Below are 15,668 nucleotides of genomic sequence, written 5' to 3' on the forward strand. Positions count from 1 at the left end.
ATGTATGTATATATGTATATAGGTGTGTATACATTTGTGATTGTGTGTGTATAATTATGTATGTGTAAATTCACTATTGTTAATTTTTGCTCTTATTCCTCTTAAAAATCACAATTTTGTAAAAAGCATTGTTGTTTTATTTCTGCCTTCTATTTTGTAATTCCTCAACACAGTGATACTCCACCATGTTCCGCTTATACCTTTTTCATGTGTCTAATCCCATCCAACGTAATCCTTATATTCTCCTTCTTACACCAATGAATCCTCTACATTGAAGGAGAGGCCCTACAATCTATATTTTCTCATGTTCATGAGTCTAAAGGAAAAAAAATGGTTTAGTCATTTCCATGTAATTCTTATTATATTAGCTATTTCCACAACCCATTCTTTTAAATGACACATAGGTTCTTTTCTCCTCTCAGCTTTTCACACATTTTTAATATTTTTACATTTCCAAGGCTGGAATAAGAATTGGAATTGCAAATATTTTCCCCAGGTATACTTATGATTTGTTTTTATTCCTTACTTGTTCTCCCATTATCCCCCAAATATATTTCGTGACTTTCTGATGGTGGGACTTTCTTCTTGGAAGTAGAGACCATCTAGTACTCATATAGATCCTAACATTAATAGAATCCAGCTGAAAGGAGCATAACGGAATTCAAGCTTCATTGATAGGGACAGAGAGAAGTATAAAATGAAAAGAGCACAAATTTTGGTAGTTTCAAGACAGAAAGCTAACCTTTGTCATTCACTGTACGACTTTTTCAAAGCAAATAATTCAAAACTTTGTGCCCTTTTTGCTTTCTGCAATTTTGAGAAAGCCAAGAAATAATACATACTTCACAAGATCCTTCAGTGGAATTTCATCATGAAAAAAAACACAGATTCTTGCTCCATACATGCGGATTTAATATTTTATTTGTCGAACAATATGGACATCTTCTAATATTTATATTATGTATATTAATGGTTAATGAAATCTCATGTATGACACATTCAAAAATTTTTTTATGACACCTACAAACACACATTACAAAGTATGAGCACCATTAAAATTTTTAAATTAAAATATGGTGAGGTTGAAATTCACCACTTAGTCTATTTGGCACTGTTATAACACAAATAACAGAGCCTAGGTAAGCTTTAAAAACAAACAAGAAATTATACTTTTTTCCCCATTTCCTGAAAGCTGATTCCAAAAGATCAAGGTGCTGGCATGTTTGCCTTACAACGTCTAATCACAAAATTCACATAATTAGAGATGGCAGTATTCTCACTGAATCCTCCACATGGTGTGAAGGGGGGGGGGGGGTAGAACGAGTGAGCTATTCGCTGGTGTTATTTCTTTTAATATATGAGGGGGTACTAACCAAACTCATGAGGGTTTTTAGTGATGCTTTATATTAATGAGTTTTACTATTCTGCATATTTCACACACCAAGATTTTACACCACATTCATAAATGTAGTCATGCAATACTTTGCCTGACTTTTACATAGCATAAATGTTTCTATTTTCGCCTACATTATAGCCACATATCAGTACTTTTATTGCTTCTCTATGGGTGAAAAAATAATTCAATATACATTATATAACCTTATATATATGAATTTATGTAATTATAATATAAACTACAAAATATTTTCATTTTATATAAATGTGTATAGATATATATAAATTTATAATAAGCATAGGTAAGTTATCTATTTATACACCAAAGGAGGTTATTATATTGTGTTCATCTGGGGATGGGCATTTTGGACTTTTGCTACATTTTAAAATATGGAAAAAACAGTGTTGTCCACTAAACAGTTCAAGTCTAACTGAGGAGACTGATTCCTGAGTGTCTGTTGTCCTGTCTCTTTCTTTCCTGAATTCAATAGTAGAATACATGTGCCCGGTAACGTAGGTCCAGAACTATTTCCCAGAGCCAAGCATAGTAATTGAACCAACTAAATGATTTTCAATGGTGGTTTACAGGGCTCTTCCCGTTTGCGAACTTACTGACTTCTGGATAAGTTACTTAAGCAATTTTAAAAAAAAAATTCCGATCTTGTCTTTGGATCTGACCCATCTATACCCTTTTCTATTATTCTTAACCCAAATTCTATTTCCTTTCACTAGCCTATATTCCTTCCTTTTCAAGAACTACTGCACTAGAATAGCAATGATTGCTGATTAAAATTGTGAGTCTCAATTGTGCCAGAACATTACGAGAAATCTTTGAGAAATCACCATCAAACCTTTAACTCTTAATAAGACCATCTTTAAAAGTGTCGGAATCTTTACTTTGACAGAAATGAATGTAGAGATTATATCTACTCAGGAATACTAGTGGTGTTATCAAAAGGCATTTCAGTTTGAATAAGCTGAGATATGTTTGTGTCCATTTTGTGTGTGTGTTTGACCTTCCTAATATTTCATAGAATTGGCAAAACAAGTCCTTCTTCACTGAATCCTCACATGGTGGAAGGGGTGAGCTAGGTTCTTCTCTGGTGTCTCTTTTATATATGAGGGTACTAATCCAAATCATGAGGGTTTTATGGATTTATATCTATGAGTTTATATATTCTGGCATATTTCATATAGGGGATACATAGGTTATAATACATCTCTAGTAGATCATCTGTGAAGAATCCAGTATGAAACTGTGCCACTGTTATCATCATTGATAATTTACTTGTTCTATAGAAGTTGAATGATAATAACATAAAGAGAGAGAGAGAAATATTGTGAACCCATGGTAACTCATATTTTTGCGGAAAAAAGTGGGAATTTCATTAAAATTCTGAGTGTAAAAGTTAGACACACTATCTGATCCTCCTGTTAATTATACCTGGTGTACTTCACCTTTGTATGATAACACTAACATGAACAATGTCAATTAAACCTAACAGATTTTGAGTTTTATTTTTACGTCCAATTTTCTTGAAGATTTGAAATCAGTTTTGCAATAGAAAAGTATACTTTTGTCAAAGGTTTTTTAAAAGCTTTTTATCTTTCTTCTTTTTAGAATGTGAAAATCACTTCAAAATATTTTTGAAGATATGTCATCCAAGTAAATGATTTAGAACACTGATGTAGTATATACAGTTTTACCACTTACAAACTACAGTATCTTTTTTTAAAAAAACATGTTTTTAGCAATTAACTTAAGAAGGTCTTGGAAAAGTATTTTATTGCACCAAACACATCAAAGATAGTTGAAATAATATGTTAGTAAATGAAAAAAAATGTTTGACAAAAGACAAAGTTTTTATTTCAAATTTCAGATTTTATTAGGAACTTAAGAGTCCTTGACAAACTTATTTTTCTATAAACTTTAGTATCATCCATATATAAATGAATATTGAAGAGAGATACTCATATATTTATTAATTTTCTTTCTATTAATGTAGTAACTCTAATAAGTTAGAATTTACCAAGGGAGATGTCTCCTAGGAAGAGATATATGAACAATTGCCTCCCCTTAATGTGCACTCTTTGTTTTTTGCAAGAACTTTTTCAAATCTTCCACTCCCCCTTAAATTTCTGACAGAGAAGCCCCTATTTTACAGATAAGCTGAAAGCCATCAAAAACACCAAATGCTTAATATTACCCTCTATTAAACATGCAATTCTTGCTATATTAATTTTACCCACCATTTTTCCTCTCTGCTGATAAGAGAGTCATCTTTTTTTCACTGGAGTTTTTGCAACCAAGACCTCATACCTCTCTCCACTACTGTTTGTCCCTTCTCTATTGCTCCTGTTTTTAACTTGTTTCATTTTTTTTTTTAAGATTTTATTTATTTATTTGACAGGCAGAGATCACAAGTAGGCAGAGAGGCAGGCAGAGAGAGAGAGGAGGAAGCAGGCTCCCTGCTGAGCAGAGAGCCCCATGCGGGGCTCGATCCCAGGACCCTGAGATTATGACCTGAGCTGAAGGCAGAGGCTTAACCCACTGAGCCACCCAGGCGCCCCTTACCTTGTTTCTTTTAATAATTTTTTAATATAATCAAGTATTCTCATTCAAGCATTGTAAAGATATCAAAGGATTAGTAAAAATAATTAATGTAATAGTCCTTCCACTTGCTGCTTCATCTCACCCTACGTCTTCAATGTCGACTCTTTGTAAAAGATCTATATTTACTATCTCCATTTTGTCACCTATTGCTGAACCCTCAACCCTTCTAGTTTGATTTACGTTTCTCATTTCCGCTTATAGTAACCTGTAACTACAATATTATTTGGTCTAATGAACATTTTTCATTATCAAGGTGTATGCTTACTTTCCAACCATTCGATATTGTTGGCCTTGGCCTTTATCTGTAAACACTCTATTACTTTTTAGTTTACATGATATAAATATTATCTTAACATTTCTTCTATTTCTTAAGTTTACCCTTGTATACCTTCTTCTTCTCTTCTATAGTCTCATCTTTTACCAAGTTGTTAAAACGGAAGTTCTTCAAGTCTTTTTTTTTCCCCCCCTATTTCCTCCTCTCTTTTTACCAATGGCTTAAATTTTCACCTTCATGAAGAAAGACTTAACAATTTTTTTTTATACAAATTCTTTTATGAGTGTCAGACCCATGTATGCAATTGCCTATATAACAGTTCTGCTAGATATCTCCAGAATAATCTAAATCAAAACTTTTCAAATTGAATTTCATGACATTTCCCCTTGGGTTCTAGGAACCATCCCCCATCCAGGGCCTTTCTCAATACTTCTCTCTCCTTTTTCATCTATGTATATTTTACAAAATCCTATTTTTTTAACTTTCTAAGTAGCTCTTTAGTGAACCTACCTCTCTGCTTCTCCCTTTCCATAACTGTGGTCCAAACTACAATAATTTCTCTTATAAAGGACAACAATATCCCCTAATATCACTCACTGGATTGTCTCATGTCACCCTCACTGGCATCTCTAGAGTTGTGTTTCCAAAACACAAGGCTAGGCATATCACTCATATGCCTAAAAGAAATCTAAGAAATAAATAAGGAATCAAATCCTTGATACAGTTTAACTTCGTAAGCCACTTCCTCTATCTTTAGTCTTACTTTGCAACTTGCTTTTCACGAGACGGACTTATATCTAATTTTCAAGATGTGCCTATACTCCACTATGATGTAAACTGTGACATCTGGTACTTCTTTAACCTCTGGTTTTTACCTGGTTATTTCCAATACTTCCCTGGATCAAAGTTCAGCCAGATCATCTTCGAGGAAGGCTTCCCTATCTTTATTGATTAGGTCAATTTTTCTTCATTGCGAGTTTTGTAAAATACTTAGTAACTTGTTTGTTACATCTAATGTTTCAAAAATAACTATTTGATTTTTACATTCATGTCTATTCTACTAGACAATATACTCCATGAGAGCAGGTTCTGTGTCTCTTTGTACTCATCATAAAAGCCCCAGTATTTGGTATAGTACCTAACACTTAGTAGGCACTCAAAAATTTTCTTGGATGATAAAATAGATGAATGAATGTTGGATATTAAATGTCAGAGAATAGAAATTCTGATACTGAGAAAGAATCTATTATAACTCTTAACCTGGCAGAAATTCAAGTTAAAATTAAGAACAATAACCAATTCTGGAAGTGTAATAAGTGTATCACAATTGGATTTTGTCCAATTGTGAATCTAAAACAATAGTATCATTTAGGTATAACATGCTAAAAAAGTTATACATGATGACAAAGTGGGGGGACTTCTAAGAAAGACAGTGAAAAGGACTAATGAGTTAGAGGGATTGATTCATATAGGTAGAGTCATAACAATCAGCTCAGCACTGAATTTGAAATCACATTCTATATAGACTACATATGACAGAGCTTGTTTTCTGTGTTGTAAGTCTTCACTGTATTTTAATCATGATACATTTCATCAAATCAGATTGTTCTTTTCCAAGTACAGTAATTATATTTTTAAAAGTAAGACTCAAAGATGGTTTAAAAGAAACATGATAACCATCTATCATTACTGGAAGCACATGAACACCAATTGAAAATAGAAGCTGTTAGATAGAACAATTAGTTCTAGAATTAATATAATGAAATTAGGCTTGAGGAAATTTCAATCAAGCATAAAATTCCTTCCTAAATATTGTTTTTTTCTATTATGAGTGAATGTTTATAATATCTATTTTGCAACAATTTAAAGAAATAGCAGACTGAGAGGGTATTGAGGATGGGTGGGGCTAAAACTCAAACAATAAAAGTAAAGCAACTACTGGACACAGAGTGGTGTTCACAATCTTTTACTTTCAAGTATGAGTGTTCCTATAATTTTTAAACTTTGGGTAATTATAAATATTTACTGTATTTTAAATTAAATTTGATTTCATCTTTTAAACATTTTTATATTTGAAAATAGAAGCTGTTAGGTAGAACAATTAGTTCAATTAGAAGTATCTAATGACAAAAACAAAATTTACCTCTTAGAGCAAAAAAGAAAAAAAAACAGCAAATACAAAACCCTGTATTTATTAGAAGAGACTTGTGATCTTAGATGTTGACAAAAATCTCAATATTGTTTTAACATTTTATATGGGAATTTTATATTTCAATATTTGATTATTCTTGATTTTTTTGTTCACATGTTCTTTGTATCTCTGTCAGGCTCAATTCAAAGACCTATCCTTTTCCTTGTATGATGACAAAAATAGAATAACTCTGAAAAACAGATGAACAAATATTCCACGGGGAAAAATTCATTTCCTTTCATTCTTCATGGATGCTAGACAGTATTTCCTGGAGTTCTAGCTAAGTGTGGTCATATAAATAAGCTCCCACCAAGAGAATGTGAGAGAGGAGGATATGTGCAACTTTTCATCTTACATATTAAGAGGCAATCAGACCTCTTTCCTTTTTATCACAAGTGAGAATGATTAATCACTCAAATGGCCTTGGAAGTCCTCTGTGACCATGGCAGAGCTGCTTTCCTGAGCCCTAAATGACCCTGTGGATCAGAGCTGGCCTGTGACATTAAACACTTCCTAACATTCTCTGATTATGGAACTACCTGGTTTTTTTGTAGAATAGTTCAACCTTCTATTCGAATCAATACATAGATAAGCAAGAAAACCTTTTTTAAAAATCTATGTATTGTGCATAAATTGTTGTAATCGAAACAAAACAAAAATACCCCAAAAGCATAGTTGCATTGTGGGTTTGCGTCAAGTACCAGCAGGTTATGGGAAGATCATGAGATTTCTGGGTAGTCTGTGGTTTTGCTGACATTTCCGAACTTCACACTAGTATGGTGTCCTTTTGGAATTAAGCAGCTGAAAATGAAATAAAGATGTCACTTGAAATGCAAAGTCTCCAAATGGAGCTGGGCTCTTGGGGCAAGTACTTGCAGAGTGCCTATGAATGACATCAGATGGATTTTGTGGTAAGAACTCCCTAATCTTGTGTCCATATAAATTAATTCTTCTACAACTGCGCTGGTTTCAGGATCAGTAATAGAACCCTTTTTGTGAGAGAACATACTGAAACAGTGAGTTATTAGCCCATGTCCCACTCAGGGTTGTTAAATTTGATGACCTTAGTAACTTCATCAGAGGTTTACTGTTTCCATTTAACTCTCCTTTTACCTTGAAGGAGAGAGACGTTAATGCTCTTTTGTCTGTGTTGAATGCTTCCTTGGTGCCATTTTGTGGTATTTGCAGGCCTCCCTGACATTATCAAATGGATTGACATTTTAAATATTTGCAGTGCTCAGTGGGTACTAATTCAGCAAAGGTGAACCACAAGCTTCTTTCACCGTGGCACAGCAAGTGATGTGTGTCTGTTTAATCACAGCAGCTGAAATGAGATCAAAAGCCACTGTGTTGTTAAAGTCCTAAATCTGCTGTCACAGCAGACACACCTGGAGGGGTCCTTGAAGGAAAAAGCTAAGTAGTGAAGAACCTACTTAGGCCACCGGCTTATCTGACTGAACCCATTAACCCAGCTCAGGAGGAAACTCTCCTAGCATATAACATTTCCATATTTTTAGTAAATTCTTGGTAGGTGCAGCTTGATCATTTGTGGGCCTCAGCAATTCTTGATTTTCTTCATACTCTAAATTAAATTTTTATTTCCTATGTTTTGTCAGAGTTGCGAGTCCAAATACTCCAAAAGATGAAAAATGTAAATTATTCTACATGGTCACTATCACAAATTTTGGTGACTTTATTCAAAAGGGAATATAGAAAGCAAAAAATTGTACTACAGTACTAACTTTTTGGCTATTGAGATCTCATACCACATGTATTATTTATAGATTTTTATAATGACCAATGTTAAAACATCAATGAAAAGAATGACTCTTTAAAATTTTAACCTAAATCTTTTTTTTTTCTACAACATATGAACTTTATATATAATCCCTAGTATTTTTAAATAGCCCATTACATAACTATTTGTATTTAGATTAACTTAAATATCTTTTAGCCTTCAACTTTCTGCAAGCAAGCATTTGTGTGAAGATTTGCAGACAAAATCTCATGACTTACCTCAGTCACATGTATGCCTCTAGAAACTCAGCATTGCTATCTTCCAACCTAGTCTTCCTGAAGGTTTATTGTATCAAATCTTGAGGCAAGTGTGTTAAATGCATTAATACAGAAAATATAAAGGACTAGGTCCCTGTACTTTAAATTGCTGTGTGTCTATAATATTTAAGATGAGAGTAGACTATAAAGATAAAAAATTTGTTAAATGTTAGTTGAAAAAATCAATATACAGTATAGTTTGGGTGTATAAGACTTAGTATGACAGTAGAGAGTCACTGAAAAATTTGGCAGATAGTTCAATGATTTGTCCTACAATTTGTTCTACTTCTCATCCTGCTACGTAAAATTCTTGGTTGTCAGGAAATTCCTTCTAATACCTTTTCTTTGTAGTTAAGGAAAAGAATTAACATAATAGCAGAAAATAAAGTAAAACAAAAACCATGGAGATTATGGGAAAGGAAAAATAAGTAATTGGTGTGGGGATGTTTGCCAACATCCATCCTCTTCCAGTGCCCTGAAATGAAACTGTTTTCACATCAGATCCTCATCATCATGTCCCACTTGGCTACTATCAGACAACACTAAGACTTTCATAAACAGATTTAAAGAGCACATGTTAGAGGATAGGGTCTGTTGAGTGTGAGGAGAAGGAAAAATATTAAGGTAAGAGATTATCTCTATATTTAAGAAGTTGAAAGAAAATACTTAGCTGGACAAGCTATAATAAACTATGTATTTATTGAACATGACTAGAAACATGGCACCATTCTGGGTGTATGGGTGAAGGATATAAGGATGTATATCTTCATGGAGCTTTCAGTCTAGCAGGAGAAACAAGAGGGAGGCTGATAATTAGACATAACATAAGCCAACTATGTAGTTTGCTAGAAACTGAAAGATTTCACAACAAAAGAGTAAAATGGATGGAGAGTGTGTTCATGGTTGGTAAGAACTGGTCCTATTTAAGCTGGTGAGATTCGTATAGAGACCTGATTACAAATGTTAACTGGAGAATTTTTTTTAAGAGATAGGAGATAAAAAGTGTATTAGGGAACATATAGAAAAACATCTGTGGAAATACCACTTATTAACTATCCACTTTCAGGCTGGGGCACTTCCCCATCTCACTTTCCCAGTATCCTCAACTTCTCTAAAGTTTAGCGTCATCTTCTAGCTTTCCCATCCACCCCAGAATCCCGGAGGATACTGCTTCCCTGGCATCTCTGCCAAGTCGGGGCTTCTTTCCCATATCCTTGAAATCTTTTGTTCTGGTTATCATGAGGTATGTTCCTGAATTTACATTTCCTCTTCCAGAACTTTCTGTGTCTTTCCTCACATTCCTAGTTTCAAGTGTCCTGTCTTCAGACTGTACAACTATAGAAATCTTATGTGTATTAAACCTAGATGAACTTTTGAATATTTTATTCTTAGGTTTATTTCTAGTCTCTTTGATACTCTATTTGTATCTTATGACTTTAATGTCTATATAACTGGCCCAGATTGTTCAAATCCTTGATCTTTTCTACTCCTGAGACTTTAGGTATCACTGTAACTTAGCCATTCACTTATTAAATCTTGAGATTATCAATAACTCAATCTTTTATAATCTTAATTTTAAGAATTTCTGTCTCTGACTTTTATTTACTCTCTAGTTTTCCCCTTTACTATCCTGACACAAACAATCCTTTTCCCCTGGATAAACTTACAATTTATTTTTCCTGCTACTTTTTACAATCTCTTCCTCTTCACGTGATATTTCTTGATTTTCCTTCATATTCAGCTTAAATTCCATGTGTTATCATTATAATCACTCTGCAAATCTCAACATCTTTTAATTTCTCACTTTGTTTTATTTAGTTGGCAGAAAGAAAGAAAGAGAAATGAATTCCAGATAATTTGAACTTGTACCTATTATAAACTTATATCGATGGAGTTGAGTATAGCAGGATAAATCATATAATCTTGCTGACTAGTCTCACTTTAAATTAACATATCTCCTTAGTATATTCAATTTTGTGTTAGATAGCTTCCAGTACCTCCTCCCCATTTTCTATTTTAGCTTATAAACATGCCTTTTATTTAACTGAGGAAAGAGAAACAATAAGAAAATTGCAATACAATAACAACACCCGCCACCCAATTTATCTGCTTCCCATTTCAACAAAATTTTCTGAAAGTGTTGTCTATTCCCATAGTTTCCAAATCATCTCCTCACGCTTTTTCTTCAATCTGCTTCATATAGGTTTTTACTAATATTAATTCACTGAACCTCTTGGCAGAGTCAACAATGATCTCGGTTTTGCTAAATCAGGTGGTTAATTCTTAGTTCTCTTATCTGGCCAAACATGTTTCTACCCCTAAAAAATACTTCACATGTCTCCCATCATACTATACTCTCTTATTCTTACCACAAGTTCTTACTTATGGGCTCTTTCAAATTTTCACAGGATAGGTAGTCTAAACCTACATACATTGTTTTAAAGGTAAAAGGGAAGAGATAAATCTTCCTAATGTAGTTTGAACATTGCTTTGGTATTAGAACTGGATAAAAGATATACCAGTAAAATTATAGGCCAATTTCATTTTTTTAATAAATTAATTTATTTATTTTCAGAAAAACAGTATTCATTATTTTTTCACCATACCCAGTGCTCCATGCAATCCGTGCTCTCCATAATACCCACCACCAGTACCCCAACCTCCCACACCCCCGCCACTTCAAACCCCTCAGATTAAAACAAATAGATCTAAACATGCTAAAGAAAATAATAGCTCACTGAATCCAAATGCATATATATAGTAACCAAGTAAAATCTATCACAGATATTTGAGAATGTTTTTCTTTAAAGATTTATTTATTTTAGAGAGAGACAGAGTGAGAGAGTGGGGGGTAGGTAGGGGTAGTGGGAGAGAGACAGACTCCTTACCAGATGCAGAGCCCCACACAGACTCAAACCGAAGACCCCCTAGAGGCCATGACCCAAGCTGAAATCAGGAGTCTGATACTCAATTGACTGAGCCACCCAGGCTCCCCTGAGATTTTTTTTTTTTAATATTTTATTTATTTGACAGAGAGATCACAAGTAGGCAGAGAGGCAGGCAGAGAGAGAGGAGGAAGCAGGCTCCATGCTGAGCAGAGAGCCCAATGCCGGGCTTGATCCCAAGACCTTGAGATCATGACCTGAGCCGAAGGCAGAGGCTTTAACCCACTGAGCCACCCAGGCGCCCCGAGAATATTTTTATATTAGAAAATGTGTTCGCAAATTACACTAAAAGATTTATGGAGAAAAAATATATATTGATAAAAATATGTCTTGATAAAATTCAGTACTCACTAAGTTTTTAAATCAACAAAGTACTTAACACAAAGAGGTATTTATCAGAAAATTAGAGCAAAAATTTGACTTAGTAATAAAATGTCAAGACATTCTCTAATAATCAGAAAAAAAGCAAGAATAGCTACTATCTCTATTTATTTTAGTTTTCAATTTTACTTGAGGCTCTACCAAATGCATTGAGAAAAGAAACAAAAAAAGTGATGAAAAACAAAATAGAAAAAATAACATAGCTATAAATTACAGACAATACAATTATCTACCAAAATCAAGAAGTCAATACAAACCAAAATTATAATTTGCTGGAAATCAGATCATGGTCAAAATCAGGATTTTCTTACATAAAAATTGCACAATAAATTTATGAATATGTAATTAAGAAAAAGATTACCTTATGTATAATAGATACCAAATATAAAGAGTATATACATAAGTTAACCAATAAATAGAATTTTGAATGGAAAATAATCAAAACATTTCAAATTGTGTGAGATATATTAAAACTTTTACAGGAAAAAATAGTAAAAATTAAATAAATAAGTAAATAAGTAAATAAAAATACAAAAATAAATCTATATAACTGTAGAGATAAAACACATACAGGGTCAGTATGTTAAAGGTAACACTCTGTTCTCAACTAGTCATATAAATTCAATGCCATTCCACTCAAAATTTATATAGTTTTTTAATAGAAATTTACAGTACAATTATATATACATATATATAATTATTAAATGGTCAAGAATAACCAAGTGAATTAATAAAAGGAGGATTATAGGCTTAATCTGTCAGTTCTCAAGACTTTCTATAAAGCTTATACTAATTAAAATAATGTAACTGGCACAGAGACAGTCAATAAACCAATGTAACAGGATATTAAGACTAGAAGGAAATTTTCATAAAACAAAAGTATTATATAACATATGAACCACCATATTACAAAGGAAAGGAGGGTGCCCTGGTGACTCAGTCAGTTAAACAACTAACTCTTGATTTCAGCTCAGGTTAAGATCTTAGGGTTGTGGAACTGAGCCCCTGGTAAACCTCTGTGCTTGGCAGGGAGTCTGTTAGGATTCTCTCTCCCTCTCCTACTGCTTCTCTCCCTGCTTGTGCTCTCTTTCCCTCTAAAATAAATAATTTTTTTAAAAAAGAAAGTATGACATATCTGATAATTTAGGAAGCAAAAATGGTAAAATAAACAAATGGTTCCAGACAATTAGATAGACAAGAAAAAAAAAATGAAATTGTTTCTGTATTACACTATATACATTTATAAATTTTAAATGAATTAAAGGCTTAAACAAACAGATTTTAAAAAAATAAAATGTAGAAGAGTATCTCTATGTAGTGAGGGTAGGAAATATTTTATAAACAAGAGACAAAGTGCACAACCCAAGGAAGAAAAATTGATAAATTCAATTTCATTTAATTGTATAATCAACAAAGACACCACAATATATTTTGTTAAAATAAAAAATATACACTCAGAGAAGATATTTGAAAATTATATCATCAGTTGAAGACTAATTTCCAGAATATATGATTAATTCTACAAATCATTAATTAAAGGAAAAAAATGAAATGAGAAATGAGCAAAGAGAATGAACAGGTGGTGTATAGAAATCTGTATACACAATCAGCATAAGAAAAGTTCAACTTTAAAAGTACTAAGGGGATATGAATTAAAATAAAAATTAAATGTCATGTCACATTCATTAGTTTGAAATATTATATCCAATGTCACTAATACTGTAAACAAAGAAGAAATAGAGAAACATTGTTGATAGCAATGTGAAGTCATTAGAGAATCATTTAAAAGTAGTAGAGCTCAAGAATCTATGTTGTGACCCATTTTCTAGGTTTCAGCACCAGAAAAATCTCTCGTAAAGACTAGGACACTTCTAGAGGTCCTATTATTCTGTCCAGAGTTTGGTAACAATGAAAACGTGCACATAAACCAAGTTTTCTTGGAGCTTGGTGGTAAATAAATAAATCATACTATATTTATGTAAATTTGTACTAAAATCCCCCTTTTATCTGTCTGGAATAAATCAGAATAGAAGTTCTCAAAATGATAAATCTCAAAACCCAATGTTCTATTTCTTAGGATAGTTGATGAATACATAATTGTCCATTTCATTGTTTTTATAGTTTTATACATAATGTTAACTATCTTTTATGTAGTTGATATTGAGCTAGAACAATATAGAAAAACACTGTTGAGTAGAGAAGGAAAACTTGAAAAAAGACAATATGTGGTAATAAAAGACAGTAAGTAGTAGCCAGTGCTCTGGTTGGTGATGTTGTCACCCAGAAGAAATACATGAGAGCTTTCTGAGATGTTGAAAATGTTTTTAATCTTTATCTGAATACTGGCACACAGGTGTGTGTTTGTGTGTGTGTGTGAGAGAGAAAGAGAGAGAGAGAGAGAGCAAGAGAGAGAGAGAGAGAATACTGAAGTGCTTTGTGTTTCTGGGTGAGAAGGAGGAACATGGACTGCCTTCAAAGAAGATGTAAGGAAAGAGAAGTTTAGCCCAGTCATAAGACATCATTTACTGCTGCTCATTTCTTCATTGTCTTTGTGTAGTCCTGGACCTCCAAAGGGCCTACATTTGTATGGCTTTCTCAGAAAAATCTCTCCATGTTGTCTACTTTAGTGATCCTATTTTTTTTTCTTTCCTTATATGACCTCCTAAATCCATGTCTTTGCCATTTTGCAGATTTTTGTTTCCAGTCACTATACAGTCATTAGGCATGTTTCTCTGGCTCCTCTATGGGTTCTTCATAGCACTGAGAATCTAATTAACACAATATATTTGGAATGGATAGGTGGATTTTCTAACCTGCAAACCTGTACTTTGTAGAATTGTAAGAAGGATATAAAGGTTGACCAATGCCAAAAGGCATCAAATGCCTCTTCCATATTCCTGTTTAGTGGTTAGCCATGTTCCGTTAAGCTCCTCAGAGAGGGATAATTTGGCATCTCCTGAACCAAAACAACTGTAGATCTAAGGGTTAGAATATTCTTCATGTTAATACCAAAAGCTGTAATTGCAGGTTCCACACCATACTATTTATATTTTTATAGTATCTGGCATATACTGGGTTCAACACATTCAGTTGAATAAGTATTTGCCAAATGACTGCTGTGTTAACAAGAAAAATTTCATTGAATGCTGGATATATATTTTGTCTCTAGATGATAAAATATCTAAATAAAAGTAATGGATAAAAAATAATCCAAAATAGTTTGAAAAAATCCAAATGCTAACAAAGTACAAAGGCAACATTGAGTTAAATAATAATTGGCACACGTTGAAATGAGTCATTCTCTGCTTGAGCAAAGGCAAGGCCATTTGCAGCATAATGCAAAGCAAGTCTGCTATCCCTCAGGGAGGACACAGCACTTGATCTACTTTTTCCATGATATATTACCTTTCAGAGCTTTTCTTTCACATAAGTAATCACTTGCAGGGCAGAAAGAATGTCTTATTGCAAGAAGAAAAAGAGGAAAGTAAAAAGTACATTCCAGAGAAAAATAGAAACCCCAAAATTCAACCACTTAAGTTTATCAAACTTGAGGAATTCATTAGCAATAAAAAAGAATCAACAAAATTAAAGACTTACACGAGGAACTAAAAAGAGATTATAAGAAACAAAATGTTTCCTTGCTTGTTCTGAAATATTTTCAGAACATTGCAGAGTATATTGATCATATTGCATTTTCCCTCTTGTTATACTATTTTTAAATTATAAGATAAAACAAATCTTCGGGGGAAAAAATAAAAGAGATTTATAAACAAACATTTCCATCATCATAAACATGCTCCAAATACTGAAAGT

Source organism: Mustela putorius, unplaced genomic scaffold, assembly GCF_011764305.1.
Source record: "Mustela putorius furo isolate JIRA1106 unplaced genomic scaffold, ASM1176430v1.1 tig00000725_pilon_pilon_pilon, whole genome shotgun sequence".
NCBI lineage: Eukaryota > Metazoa > Chordata > Mammalia > Carnivora > Mustelidae > Mustela > Mustela putorius.